Raw genomic sequence first — 14,025 nt, 5'->3', positions numbered from 1 at the left:
AAACTTTGATTACTAACGGAAACTCTTCGGTGTGCATCAAGCACACACCCTCGCCAAACTTTCGGAAGCTGTTGTTTTAAAAGCCAAGATATCCAGGATAAATACAAGTATTTTCGACGGCAGGTTGGAAATTTTGTATCCTCTATAACCATGAATACCTTTTGGGGTGAGTAGAATCTTTTTCTGAGCTATTTTGGTTAGTATTATCGCCAATGCATTCGTTCTTTGCGAAACAATTGCATTTTAGTTGACCGTAAATATTGCCGTGGCCGCCATGTCTAGGTTGTTGGTTTTTTCCCCGGCATGATGCGTTGCATTTTACTATAGTTTTACTAAGCATGAGGCATTCTTCCTACATTAGTCTGGGGTTCTTTTTGCCTTTTGAAAAAGAAGTAAAACTGTCGTGAAAAATATAGTAAAACTGTCGGATAAATAGTCTTAATATCCACTAAAACTTAAAAGCCTACACCATGTGGACATGGTGTAGGTTAGCCTTTGTATTAGTTAGGGTATTGTAAGTTGTACTCAATAAAATTGTCCTGGTTTTTTTTCTCTCTCAAAGACCAAGTACAATGCCTCCGAATGTTTTACCGAAACATAAGTTCGTAATTTAAGAAACCTTTGTGGAAAATATAATGTTAGAGTTATTTATTTTTGTTAAAATAACAGATTTCTTGGGTGGTTGAAGTCTGTTTTGTTTTTAGTCCTGTGACAAATCAGAAAAAAATAATTGTCGATTAAATATTCAATGCATCTCTCTATTTTAGTCTTGGGTTTTTCCCCCTTTACAAAATCAGAACAAAATTCGATTAATAATAATAGTCTAAAATGTCAGGGAAAAATCTACATCATGTGAACATAATTATTTAGAAACATGTCAGCCCCTGTACTCGATGTAAAAATATATAAAAAAACACATAATAATATCAAACCTGTTTTACTGAACATTCTGTCCGTAATTTAAAAAACCATTGTGGAAAATTGTAATGTAGTGAGGAGTTATTTTTTGGTTGGTTGCAGTCATGTGTGTGTTTTTTGTCCTTTTAGAAATCTGGAAAATTGTCTGAAATGAATATTAACGCCTACATCATGTAAACACATGTAGGTCAGCCCATGTACTCGATAAAATGTTAATATTTCCTTTCAAAGACCACAAAACATGCCTGTTTTATTGAACATTACTTCTTGTTTTGCCTGCACCGTCTGTCAATTTAACTTTTTACCAGGCATGAGGCGTTCTTCCTACCTTGCTATTGTCTGGGGTGACGTCTTTTGCCCTTTGAAAAAAATCAGAACAAAATTATTAATGATTAATAAAATGTTCTAAAAATTCCACACCATGTGAAAATGTAGGTCAGCCCTTGTGCTCGATAAAATATTCCTATTTTTTCAAAGACCAAAATAATTTCTTCATTGTCCGTAATTTAATAAGCGTTTGTGGGAAAATATAATGGAGGAGTATTTTTGACAAAATAAGAGGTCTCTCGTTTGAAGCATATGTTGTGTGGGTAGACGTGACAATTTTGTTTTTCCCTTTGTGGTGATGTGGCTTGCAGCGTCCCTGCTGGCTGCACGCCCGGGACAACGTCCTGATTTCCCGGCACTGGTTAATGTCCCGACCCGGTCCAACCCTCTTGTCCAACACACCTCCGTGCAATTTACATTGGTAATGATGATTGGTTATAAGTACGTGTACTTGCCTGCCTGTACATGTCCCATAAAAAAGAGTGATTATGAAGCATTGCAAAGGTACTGATATTAACACGGTACAAGTATTACGTATTTGAAGTCATAAACAGTATACTTTTATTTATAAGTGGCGTAAAGAAAGCGGTATTCGATATCACTTCGTTGATGTCTAAACAATTTACGTGTTGAGGACATAAATCTCAATTGAAGATGATTAGTGAGTTATGAGCAATTTCTTCAGTTCGTTTCATCTTTTGCCGTTTCATTCTTGCCGAATTCGCTGACGAGATAATGGCGGTAATAAACGTGATTTAGTACGAGAAAGTGTGTCAAGTTAAAGAGATGACGAGTGCGATATGAAAGTGATGACTGAAAATAAAAATATGGGGTAACATTTGTACTCGTCATGAGAAGTAAATAATAACGTAATCAATTATACACTCGTTTATTTTTATATTGAATGTGAAAGTTAGTGTACAGAAGAATTCTATCCAATTTCACCGCATGCATTTGTAAATAGTATTCATATCTGTGAATAAATAATGATAACAAACAAAAGTTTAAACTATATTATATGAAGAAAAAAAAATAATTTGCAAAACTTTAAAATGGCGCCCTAGCCTCTGTGGAGAGTGGGATGCGTTACAAGCACGATTATTACGAGTACGTTGAAAAGTGGGATATAGTGTAAAGCGAAGATGTTATATTTTACGATGTAAACATTGTACATGTAAACAAACACCGTAATATAATTGTATTTGTGAGAAGAAATAATATGCACATAATGTTATTAAATATGTCATAACTACTGTGTTAAACCTATTCTCAGATTGTTCCCCCATTGGTTTTCTCATGTACGTGCACCTCTCGCTATGGTATCAACACATACATGTACGCTGCAAAACTTGGGGAGTTCAAAAATAACACCATGGGTTTTGTCGTATTATTTATTATAGATACCAAAAAGATCAGAATTTACAACGACCATATTGTGCTAAATAAACATCAATTTCTGCCAACAAATTTCATTAGTGTTATTCATGCACCCCATTGTGTTAATGATGTTTCGCTCTTTGGTATCTATTACGAGACCAAACCCATATAGTGTCAATCCCTATCGTGAATATCTACACAATAATATTAAGTATTTAAATATGACGTTAGCAATTTTATTCATTTTTTTTTTTGTCTTTTTTAAATCTATTAATACTTGTTAATTGTTTGAAGATCATGAATAAAATGAATAAAGTGTAGCGTGGTACCGAAACAACCGGATGATTTTCATTTATTATTGCATGGTTGAGCAAAATAGGGTCTTTATAATTTCCAATACCAGAATAAAAAGCGTTCGAACCCAAGTGCACTACGAAATAGTCTGAAACAGTTTTACATTTCTTTTATGATCTTTTATTTCCAATTGCACTGGTGTATAAACAACCTTTGCCGAGAAAATTTATGGTAATTTTTCTCACTATCGGCTGAATTTAAAGTGTTTCCCGCGGTTATCCAAATTAAATCCACAGACGGCAATAAATACTTTAAGATTGATGTATTCGTTCATTAAATGGAAGAGGGTTATCAGAACAGCATTGACATTTGTGTCGGCATTATGGCAAAGTCAATTTGTTTATTTACATTAATTAAGTATTTTATCCTGTTAATATTAACAAACATACGTCAACCGGCAGTAATCTGTAGATCTTCTTAAAGTGGCTTTTCCTTTTTCAAGTTAAAATAAAAACAATGTCAAGGTTTATAGTTTGTCCCACAAACTAATCCCACAATAAATAAGAGGGTTTTAGAACAGCCTTGACGAGTGTGTCGGCATTATAATGAGTCTACACGATTACCTATCGTATATATTAATTAAATGTTTTTATCCTGTGAATATCAAACAGACATTAACGCTGCAGTTGTTTATAAATATTCTCATTGTGTCTTTTTTTCTTAAGTGAAAATGAAAACCAAATGTCCGGATAAAATAGGTTTAAATTGAACCTGAAGTTGTTACCAAATCATGTCTTTATCGGCTTCAACCACACAATGCCCAAACAGATTTGTAAATATTTTGACTTTTCAATCCGGAGGTCATTGGTTCGAATCCCACTGTAGTCAATTCTTTGTTCAACCCCAAAAATCTAAATTGGTTTACTGTGAACACAACAACGGTGGTGAAAAAATAGAATCTATTTTCTATTTATACAATTTTTATGCACACGTTGGGAGGGACCATTGCTTCAAATTAAAAGCTGTTTGCTACCCTGTTTGCACTGCTGCCGGTTCATTCTTTTCATTACAAAGGCGGCACTATCAAATACTCACCCATGCACTATTTTGAATTCTACAGTATTTCCTGGTGAACAGAGTCCCTTTTGACTATCAAAATGATTCAGTCTGCAGAAATTGTGTTGTAAAGTGCAAGAATACTACTTTGTCCTGATTTAATTTGGAGTTTTGTATTTCTTTTAGCATAGACTTTTGCGTGACAGCATACCACTTTTAATTCTATACGTGCGGTAGTAAAATCGAACCCTCGGCGAACGGTGTTTAAAGGCCCTGGACACTATTGGTAACTACTCAAAATAATTGTTAGCATAACAACTTATTTGGTAACGAGTAATGGAGAGCTGCTGTTGTTAGTATAAAACATTGTGAGAATCGGCTCCCTCTGAAGCAGTAGCATTGATTTTGAGAGAGAGAGGTCATTTCACTAAAATAATACGGTTTTTTTTATAAGTTTTTTTTTTCGTCCAAGTGGAGCTATCTCCGTTTATTGCCATTAATCATTCAATATGTATAACAGAATGCACTTAAACATACAGAAAGGTACAAGACAAATGCAAAATAACTTAGAAGGAAATCAAAATACAAATTCCCCTTGTAATATTGGTTCAAATTGGTAGTTTCTTCTGTAGCAAGGGCTGACTGCTTCAGCCCATACTTAAACTTAACTTCACTCATGTCTTTCAGTGTCCAACCCTCGTACCACGATCGGCAAGTCTTAGCCTACATTTCACGACCTTCCCCTAATTGAAACGCTGTGATTTTTTTTATTTATCGCGTACTCAATATCTCTATCAGTTGAACACTTGTCGGTCACCAGGAAATTCCCTCTTCGTATCTAAAATTTGCGCAACAACAGCAACTGTGCTTTATTTATGGATGTTTACAATTAGTGTTCCGGTGCATTGGTCTCGAATTAATAATAAAAGTAATTTATCAGAGCCCATTTACGAAATTTCATTATGTTTTTGTGTATGTTTTGTTTAGCTAAAAATTGATGTTGTTGGGACCATAATACCTCTGGGAAAAGGGGGTTGGATCGACTATTGAGAACTTTTTCTGGTGAGCATATCATAACAAATAGTATTACCATAAATTAATCCCATGGCGTTCAACAGAATTGTTTTACTCGCCGGGGGGCGGGGGGGGGGGGTATTCGAGTCCTCAGAAGAGGCGTTTCGTAATTAATTGGAAAGAGAGTCTTGCATCTAGCGGGGGAACTTGTTTCTAGATTTGTTTCAACAAATCAAACCATAAATTTCATTCAAGATGAGTAATGTGTTGGTTACAAACGGAGGTTCGCACATTCAGTAATTGATTGGGAGGTAAGGCAAATTGGAAAATTGGTCTCCATAAAGTGAATGTATATACTCTAAGGTTTTGTCATCTTCACCTAGTTTTGTTTGTACTATTCCGATAAAACAATGCGCCGTTTTAGTTATGTTTTAAGCTGGGGGGGGGGGTTGATACCCTTTTTAGATCATTTCTGGTCATTAAATGAATCCCTACTCACTGTGAATGAAGATGCATGTACAAGTAAAAGTTTCAGCTTCATCCTTTTGAGAAAAAAAAGTGAAAATCACAGAGCGGTGTTTTCAGGAGAGTCGCGAAATACCAGTACTGGTAAATACGTTGCACACATTGTAAAATGTTCGTATCCTGAGACGCCAAAGTTATATTCTTAACATTGTTTATTTATTTCTCAAAAACAACAGCGCCTCATCAAGTAACATTTTAAGTGAAGCTTTCTACCATCATTATCTTCGAACCGTGTAAGTTTAATGTAAATATGTGGACACCGTGTTTTGTGTTCTACAGAAAGTATAAACCCAAACCCTTTAATGTCGATGAACTTCATTCCGGCCTCTTGATTTTGATCTATTGCTCCCTACGTGCTTCAGAAATGTGATCCAAATCACCTCAGAATACCAAGTTTCTTCACAACCATGTGTCCTGTATCAGCAGTCTAAATATAGATGAATGAAGTGGTACCATCCTCCACGGAGATTTTCGCGAGAAATCTTGCAGTTGCTTTTCCTGCACTGCCTTTAGTTTGGCATAGCATTTTTTTTTTACAATCTGTTATCGCCAAATTTTACCTTTTCACCAACCTCCAGAAATCCCTGCCAGAATTATCCCAATTATGCCTCAATACAGTGTCCTTTCTTTCATCGTTGTGTCGTTGCTGTCTCTAAACATCCTATCTTGCAGACATTTCTACCATAATCTGTTCCCATTTATAATTTTTTGCATTTATACCATCGGTCCATTTGGTTGGTAAGTTGTTTGCAACAGTTACATTGCTTAAAGCCATTGGACACTTTCGGAACAGAAAAAAACATAATAAAAGATCACAGATTTACAAATAACTTACAGGGTTTACAGAAGGTAATGGTGAAAGACTTCTCTTGAAATATTATTCCATGAAATGCTTTATTTTTTGAGAACACATTAAACAATTATCGATATCGAGAATTACGGATTTATTTAAAACAAATGTCATTACACCGCGAAACATTGCGGAAACAAGGGTGAGTTTTCACGTTATTTTCTCCCGACTCCGATGACCGATTTAGCCTGAGTTATGATACACGAAGTGTGGGCCTTTGGACAATACTGTTTACCAAAAGTGTCCAATGGCTGTAATCTTTTCCCATATCTTTATTGTATAGTTCCGGTTTTTCGTTTTCATTGGTGTTTCTTTGGATGGTCCCCCCCCCCCCCCCGGATTGTCCGATCTGCAAATCCTTGCCATTATTGTGATTAACAGAAGAACAAATAGCACAATATCTTACAGCTATCTTAAGCACAAAAGTTTGTAAAATTTGTAAGCGTAAAACAAATGTGCTTCCCAGAATCAATTGCCATAAATAAAAGCCAAACCGTCACTGGATCAACCAAGACACGGTGTCAATATGTTATTGGTATCCTGCTCGTTAGCGCTAAGCAGGGGATTTGTAAGCAGTATTTTCTGGTTTAGCAGTCAATATAAAAAAAGAGCCCCCTCAAGTCTCGTCCTCGTCTACGCGAAACCTCAAAGCATCAAGGAATGAAGGATTGTCCGTAAAAGACTCGGATTAAATATTGTACTTAATTAAATCACAATAATTTGTGCAGCTGTGTTGATCTCAAAATTAAAAACAAATAAAGAATTTTGGGATCAATGTTCTGTTCTGATTTAATTAAAATGAAAGGCCAAGCGATTGATTATGAAGGAGTAAAAGTTTTCAGGAACCTTCGAAGTGGGTTGTCATCATTTTATTGAGACGAACTCTTGTGGAGGTGGTCGATGCGACTGGGTGCACTTCTTAATTCGATAAGAGTTCTGCACATTTATACGCTTGTTGAGTTCTCTACTGCATATTGGGCATATTTGTCATGCATTCGTTGGCTGGTTTTCTGTTTTCTTTCCCCGCTTGCCTCTAGCTGTATTTGGTTCAGTGCGTGGTTGTTCGAACTGAAATGAACACCTTCAAAGGGATTTTGTTCTTCTCACAAATTCAGCACTTCAGCACATATCTTTTGATGTTTTTAATTTATACGCTATTTTTTAACACGCTGTAATACTTTATTTTAAAGTGTTCCTTTTTGAAACGAAAGCATTTAGTGCAAAGTATTTGCCGCAGCTATGGTATAAACTGTACGAGTTATTTTTCAGAATTTACATTTCAGATCAACTATGAAAACGAGGTCTAAAAGCCAAAGTCTAATTTAAAACAGAAAATACTTCGAACATAAAATCACTCAGGTCGAAAATGTATTTTTGTCATCGATGTTCGTTGAAAGGATGGTTATTTGCAATTAGTACAAAATACGCGTGATAATATGCAAATTGGTTTTGTGGAGCATGACTAAAACTTGAACACCGCATACCCAGGGGCGAGTAATTATTTCAGCATCTCTTGAAGCTAACTCACCATCGATACTTTTGTAAGATATTATGATATTTGTTCAATTCAATCAAAACATCTTGCAACCAACCATGGAGCGTTTCAATGTAGCTGACCCGACCCCGAAATGTTTTTGGTTAGGTATTCACTTTATACTGTCCATTTGCTTATTTCGATTGCAACAATTAAGTAGCAACAAACAAAAAAAATATGCAGTATCATGGTGTTTGGTTTCAGTATTCCAGATATTATGTAAGCTTCCAACATAAAAAGTAAACATTAATTTGTGTGCGATAATAATTATTCAAAAAGAAACGACCTAATTTGATTGCAACAATCGAAATAAATGAGCAGACTCAGTGTGTTTGATTTCCTCAATTTGACAGTATTTCAGGAACAAGCCGTGAAATTTTCAAATGAAAGATAAATGATATCAGTAACATAAAGGATACAGTAACTCAATTTCTTGACAGTAACGATTCATAAACGCTTCAACCCAGAATAGATTTGAGCAGTATTTAGTCTACTTTCCTGAAGATTTAAATCTCATCAGCTCCACTCAGTGATAAGTTGGATTAACTTGATGCTACAGATAAAGTGTTTTTAAAAAGCTAACTATGGCGATTGCTCTACTTTGAGGCAATTTATAGATGTAATAATTTCAACGATTCAACTTGTCGAGTTTGGGGGTAAGCCTCTCTTGTAACCCTGCAAGCTTAAGATAACGACAAACTGTGATTAAAATAGGCGGGGAATATAGAACAATGTTCAAGGGAGAACAGATAATATTTATTACAAAAAGAGTTTATTTAAAGGCAATGGACACTATTGGAAATTACTAAAAATATTTGTTAGCATAAATTCTTACTTGGTAACGAGCAATGGAGAGCTGTTGATAGTATAAAACATTGTGAGAAACGGCTCCCTCTGAAGTGACGTAGTTTTCGAGAAAGAGGTAATTTTACACGTATTTGATTTCGAGACCTCAGATTTAGAATTTGAGGTCTTGAAATCAAGCATCTGAAAGCACATAATTTCGTGTGACAAGGGTGTTTTTTCTTTCCTTATTATCTCGCAACTTCGACGACCAATTGAGCTCAAATTTCACATGTTTGTTATTTTATATATGTTGAGATACACCAAGTGAGAAGACTGGTCTTTGACAATTACCATTAGTGTCCATCAGTGTCTATAAAACAAAGAGTCGATATTCCCATAAAACGACCGGCTCCATCCAGGCAAGTGATTTTATACTGATGAGCACTGTGTGGTTCGCCATCAATGAAAATTCAATCGGGCTGCTTACAACAACAAAATAAGTAGAATGAAAAATACAAAATAAAAACATCTCTGTATGGGATAAACCAGTTTATTTCCAATGGTTTTTGTGACACACTGTATTTTGTTGATAAATGGGTGCTTTGCTGTGACTTTTGTGCACACAAAAAAAACGCTTTTGATTTAATAGGTCAAAATAAATAAATGTGACTAGTTTCAAAGGGCATTGAGGAATCGGAGATGTAAATGTTTTTGTTAAGTATCTTTGGCTAATTTGATATGCATACTCCACATAGTGGCGTGATTGTCCGATATAACCACAACATAAACATATTCAGTTTACCCTTTAAAAATTCATATACTTCAAATTGGATCATCAAGCCGAACTTACCGATCTTAAACTTCGCATTCGGGGTTTATTTGTTGACATTGATATATGTAAAATAAACATTAATGCTGTAGAATGGTTATAATATGTTTTTCTGGCGACATTATCGATGACTTTTAGTGTGGTTTTCCCTTAAAAGCTTCAGTGGAGTGCGTAACATTGGTATAATTAGGTAAATTAAACATTAATGCTGTATAATGGTTATATTACAGTTTTATGGCGACATCATCTGCTGTGTCTTTTAATGTGGGTTTCCCTGGATCTTTGATGAAGTGCTTGTGGAATAGCCTCATTGACAACTAGCTGTATCACGTTGGTGAATTATTAGTTTGCTCCCATATTATTGTAATCAAGAATGTATTAGGACTATTCCCCTGGGTGTCATGAGTAGAATGGTCGGGTCTAAAGATGACGAGTAGTCGCCTCTGCACCCATTAGAGACCTGCGTGATTGCCAAGGCCAGTAGGTTCAATTACCTAAACACCACGTATCGGTCACATCATACTGGAAGGGATCAGGGGCCAGTTTCATGGCTCTGCTTACCGCAAGCACATAATCGGCGCTTACGGAAGCAGGGAATTCTGTGCTTACGGCAAGCGTATTTCACGGGTTAGCGGCGAATTTTGGCTTCTGCGCGTGCGTACTCCACGTTACTAGGCATTCTACGCTTACAAGGCTAGCTCAGAAACTCGGCGCTTGCACGTAAGCGGGGAATCGTTATCGTAAGCGCAGAATTCGGCAGTAAGCAGAGCCATGAAATTGGGCACAGGGGCCAATTTTAATTGAGCTGCTTAAGCAAAAAGAAATTGCTTAAGCACGAAAAGAACTCGCTTATTTTTCACATGTTACTGGCCAAAATTTCATGCCACATACATTGCTTGTGTCTGGTATTTAGCTGTTGTTTACTTGGCATAACAGTTGAGTGGAATCTTGGCTGGTAATCTGATTTTGCTAATCAAGAATTCTTTTGCTTAAAATTTTGTGCTTAAGCAAAATTTTGTGCTTAAGCAGCTCTATGAAATTGGGCCCAGGGCTGCAGAGCTGCTTATAAGCACAAAAGTAGCTCAGCACAATGAAATTATGCTAGAAGGCAGTGGACAATATACATGTAGGTAATTACTCAAAATAAGTGTAAGCATGCAAACTTACTTGGTAACAAGCAATGGAGAGCTGTTGATAGTATAAAGCAATGTGATAAACGTCTCCCTCTGAAGTAACGTATAGGTTTTGAGGAAGAAGTGATTCTTACTCAAACATTGGCATTGAATTCGAGACCTCAGCTGGAGATCTCGAATTCAAGGCATCTGAAAGCAGACAACTTATGGGGAGAAGTTGATAGTATAAAACATTGTGAGAAACGGCTTTTTTTCTCAAGTGATGTAGTTTTGAGAAAGAAGTAATTTTTCACAAATTTGATTTCGAGACCTCAGATTTAGAATTTGAGGTCTCGCAATAAAGCATCTAAAAGCACCCAACTTCGTGTGACAAGGGTGTTTTTTTTTCTTTCATTCTTATCTTGCAACATCGACGACCAAATTAGTTAACATTTTCACAGGTTTGTTATTTTATGCATATGTTGAGATACACCTAGGGCCCAATTTCAAAAATTTTTGCTTAAGCAAAAAATTAATTGCTTAGTAAAATCAGATTACCGGCCAAGACTCCCCTCACTTGTTATGCTAAGTAAACAACAGCTAAATACTAGTCATAAGCAATGTATGTGGCATTAAAATTATGGCCAGTAACATGTGTAAAACAAGCGAGCTATTTTCGTGCTTAAGCAAACTTTTTGCTTAAGCAGCTCTATGAAATTGGCCCCTGGTGAGAAGACTGGTCTTTTCCAATTACCAAAGTTGCCCATATATAATTTGTTAAAATAAATCCAACAATACTTTATGCTTAAGCAGCTCCTTTAATTGGGCACAGTCTATTCTTGCGGCTGAAAATGCTGTTTGTTTAGATTGATTGCTGAAATGTGAGCTTCATTGAGTTATTTTGTGAACTCATGATCCCTCCATCATTAATTCTTAATATATTTATAGATCGGCAATGTTTAACGAATGAAGTCGGGTAATTAAACAAGCAAACTTTGTAAAGCAATAGAGCACACTCTAAAACTAGTTTGTGACTGGCGTAAAGAGCGATTTATAGGCCTACTACAAAATAAGTTGTTGTTTTTACATAAACATACATTGATGTTTAACTAATAAGGCGAATCGTGTGATTAAACGGGGGCTTAAATTATGCTCTAGACTGATGGCTTTCGCCAAAATCCCTTAATTTACATTTTAAAAGAAAACGTTACCATGCCTTTGATAAACTGCAGACTTAGAGGAACCATTTGTAATCCAGTGTATTAAAATAATTTAATACATTGGTTCTTCGGCATGTATATGCACGTTTCCTGGTGTTATTATAGTGTGTGATGACTACAATAATCTTCTATTGACCCTGCCGTCACTGTAGTTGCAAATGAGTTTTTAACTTAATTCGCAATCACAAAATTAACCCACGTTAATCGTTAAACGGATATCCAGCACAAGGGGCCCGGGGCAATTATTTGATGTGAGAACTGCATGCATATTCTTTAGTTGAGCGTCATCTCAAACTTTTCTAATAACATCTTAAAGACACTGGGCACTATTGGTAATTGTCAAAGACATATCCTTCACAGTTGGTGTATGTCAACATATGCATAAAAAAAAACTGTGAACTTTTGAGCTCGATCAGTCGTCGAAGTTGCGAGATAATAATGGGGAAAAAACACCCTTGTCACACGAAGTTGTATGCTTTCAGATGCTTGATTTCGAGACCTCAAATTCTAAATGTGAGGTCTCGAAATCAAATTTTGTGGAAAATTACTTCTTTCTCGAAAGCTACATTACTTCAAATTGAGCCGTTTCTCACAATGTTTTATACTATCAACCTCTCCCCATTACTCGTAATCAAGTAAGGTTTTATGATAGTAATTATTTTGAGTAATTACCAATAGTGTCCACTGCCTTTAAGAGTAAACACGTTGACAGTCATGTTCACCCCTGCATTTGTCACTTTTCATGATCTCTGAACGGACTTTCAATAACAAAAAATGTGCGTCAGATTTATATTAATTTTTTACAAAAAAATCCCAAATCTGAGATAAGTCCACAAGAGGGTAACCGACGGAAGGTGAAGCGGAAATTAAAATGTTTTTGCCTTTCATTTCTTGGTTTGAATTTTTATTTTTTGTGTACACTTTTGTGCGAGATAAAGCTTTTGGCAAAGTGCTGTTTGCATCGGTATTCCTAGAAGGGCGACACCCACGCTTCGATTAAATTTCTCCCCCACCTCAAACCCACGTACGTCCCACAACCCCTTAATGGGACAGGACAATGTCAGTTTCGGGGAGAGTATGATCCCCCCCCCCCCCTCACCCTCTCTCACTCTCTCTCTCTCTCTCTCTCTCTCTGATACTACAGTCCTAGACTTCTGTTAAAACATGGTTGAAACGTTAACTAGGAAACCCAAACACAACATTTCCATCATTTCACATTGCAGCAAGCTGTCCCCCATATCGAACATGTTCACAACTTTATAAATACTCACACTTTGTTCAGGCATTTTTGCACCAAATTCTTTCAAAAGCTTTGCATCAGACAACCGAGTCGAAACAACAAACCTATCATGTTAATTTTGGTTTTTACCCATACACCGATGTGTGTTAGCACCGTTACTCAGTACTTTCCCGAGTACTGTGAAAAAATATCACAGACATGTTACTCGGTGGGATTCGAACCCACGACCCTCGCAATTCTAGAGCAGTGTCTTAACAACTAGACAACCGAATTGGTTGGTAGCTAGAGGCAGTTCGAACCCTTTGTTTTAGCAGCGGGTACCGCAACGATATACAATAGATGTTAAATTTGAATCGGGGATGAAACATATTAATTTTGGTTTTTACCCATCATATACGGATGTGTGTGTAGTATACTCAGTACTTTCCTACCTGTCATATTAGCACGCGAAATGTTCCCTTATTAGCCCCTTTCCATATTTAGCACGAGAATTCCATTTTCACCTAGTGAGACAAAGCTCCAGTGGCCATCTGAATTTCAACTTATATTCAACTTCTTATCTTGTTATCTTATTCCCCCCCCCCCCCCCCCAACCGAACCCTAGCGAGAGTCGATCTTGTTTTCCGTTTCAAATTACAATTTATCTTGTATGCATTTTCAATGTCCCTGTCCCTGGGGGTCAGTGTATAGCACGTACTGCCAAAAATGTACAATCTTTTGAATAATTCATACAAAAGACAGATTTTTGTTTGATTTATCCACTTAAGGCTATAACCGAGACCTACAATTTAGACACTGTGAAATGTTTACCAGACGTGAGGTGGAAACTATTTGAAGAAATGTATTCCGGGTTTTATCAGAAGTATCTAGTATTGAAATTGGATGGATGAACGTTTTCCAGGAGGGCAGCTTTATGTGTTACATGTCTTACTCCACCCACATA

At 36.3% G+C, this 14,025-nt stretch overlaps 1 protein-coding gene across 1 annotated transcript in view; it reads left to right on the top strand.

The window, feature by feature from the left end:
• The first annotated feature begins 21 nt into the window (after positions 1-21).
• The window catches only part of LOC139935899 (aminoacyl tRNA synthase complex-interacting multifunctional protein 1-like), a 137,525-nt gene continuing 123,521 nt past the window's right edge, over positions 22-14,025 (top strand). The window contains exon 1 of the mRNA XM_071930523.1: positions 22-166. The gene's annotated coding sequence lies outside the window, so the exon portion shown is untranslated. The remainder of the gene's footprint in view (positions 167-14,025) is intronic.

Source organism: Asterias amurensis, chromosome 4 (assembly GCF_032118995.1).
Source record: "Asterias amurensis chromosome 4, ASM3211899v1".
Classification (NCBI taxonomy): domain Eukaryota; kingdom Metazoa; phylum Echinodermata; class Asteroidea; order Forcipulatida; family Asteriidae; genus Asterias; species Asterias amurensis.
Note: the sequence above shows the minus strand (reverse complement) of the source record. Positions and strands in the feature narration are given on the sequence as shown.